Below are 2,118 nucleotides of genomic sequence, written 5' to 3'. Positions count from 1 at the left end.
TACACACACATATATGTGTATATATATATATATATATATATATATATATAGAGAGAGAGAGAGAGAGAGAGAGAGAGAGAGAGAGTCTAATTTCTGTCTCCAAATGTTCTTGATGAAGCCTGGTTAATCTACCAAAAGTCCCATGCTTGAAAGAGACTATCTATAGCCCTCCCAGTAGCCATCTGTTTTCACAATTTCCTTAGGTGGGGTTGGGGTTTCTAATGCACTTCCTCATGTCTATGCTGGGATTTATTTTTTCTGGTTTGAGTTTACATGGGACCTCTGCATAATATCATTTTATTCTGAAGATATTTGTTTTGAGTATAGAGGAGGGACTGTGGGTGTTGGGATGAGGTACCATGATGAAACCCCTGTGACCTGCCTACAAAAAGTGAACTTTTCTACTTGATAGTTTCATAAGTAAATCGTAGGTGTGATGATGCATTTGAAGTTTTTAAGGGAATATTTTTGATTCAATAATCCTGCTCTAAGTTGGTAGCAGAATTCACAATTAGGATATTTGGAACTCCCCAGAAAAAGGGGAGACTGTGGCAAGGTCTGAATGTTGGTGATTACATTCTAAGTTTCCTGTTTGGGATTTCCTGTTGGGAGAATTAGCTGATATTTTTGTATGGGGGTATGCTGCCACCTGTCGTTCTCTAGGCATCATTGTCCAGGTCTCAAAGGATCCTTCTCAACGTGCGATTTCTCAGCCTGTATTACTTAGAAGCACAGCCTGAGCTAAGATTCAGGTTTGAATTTTTGTTTGGGAGGGGAGTATAAAATGAGGAAATGACACAGAAAGAGGAAGGTGGTCAAGAAAGGTAACTACTAGCATGACGTTTAGAATTAGTTGAGAGTATTGGGAATCTATATAAAACACTTATCTCAGAGATAACCCACCTGAGAAACAAGAAAGATGAGAATATTGATCTATAACTATCCCATCTTCCTTGTTTTTCTGGGGGGGTTAGCTCTGAGGAGGCTCTTGGGGGTTGCTAATTACCGGACACTTTAGGACTGCCACAGGGGTGGCAGAGAATGCCCTCAGACAGAGAATGCAATGTTCATAAGTTTTAAATTTGAAGTGACAGGAGACACAACCCCTCCCAGTAGACTTTCTTCAAGTAGTTGTGATAAAGTCTACTTCTGCTTCCTTTTCTTTGGATCTCAGACCGGAATATCCTAGCCAGAACAGCATATGATCACTGTTGGTTCAAATTATACATCGATCGTCTTGGAAGACTCTTCTAATCTAGTCATGCTACTGTTCTTCAAAGCTACCTTAACACTATTTAAAGCCATTTCAACATTGAATCTGCCAATGGCTTCTGGATCCTGTGATATGAAGAAGAGCATATTAGGTTCACAGTTATATGTTCATTGCTGTGTATATGTGCATGAACATGAATATGTGTATATTCGCACACGCACATGTGGGTGCGTGCACACTTACCTGAACATGAGTGCCTGTGTGTGTGTGGAGGCCTTGATATCTGGTGTCATCCTCAACTGTCTCACATTTCTTTCTTTTTTCTGTTTGTTTTTTCAGACAAGGTCTCTCACTAAACCTGAATCTCATCAATTTTGCTAGGCTGGTTGGCTCCCAAGCTCCAGAGATGTGCCTGTCTCTGCCTCCCTAGTTCCCTCTTTGCTCATTTATTGTCTTTTGTCTGAGATGATGTTTAGGTGATAATTTAGACACCCTGAGTATTCAGATCACAATTCCACTTAAAGTGCTGTAGGCTAGGAGGGCATAAAGTAAATCTGATATTCAAGTTAATCCAATGAAATTAAATCATTGGTTCCTCCTGACAACCACATAGAAAGACTTCCTTTGCTAATGGATTGGAAAAATTCATATTGTGAATATGGCCATCCTACCAAAAGAAATGTACAAATTCAATGTAATACCAATCAAAATTCCAGGGTTATATATCAGAGACATTAAAAAGCCAATCTTAAAATTTGTACGGAGGCACAGAATTGCTAAAGCAATCCTGAACAAAATGACTGCTAGAGGAAATACTTTTCTGATTTCAAGTTATTCAAAAGAGCCATAGGAATTAGCATGGGATTGACAAAACTAAACAACAAAAAAACCAAATATATTGAGAT

This window comes from Nannospalax galili, unplaced genomic scaffold (genome assembly GCF_000622305.1).
Source record: "Nannospalax galili isolate Female #2095 unplaced genomic scaffold, S.galili_v1.0 scaffold337, whole genome shotgun sequence".
Taxonomy (NCBI): domain Eukaryota; kingdom Metazoa; phylum Chordata; class Mammalia; order Rodentia; family Spalacidae; genus Nannospalax; species Nannospalax galili.
This window is presented reverse-complemented; position numbering follows the sequence as displayed.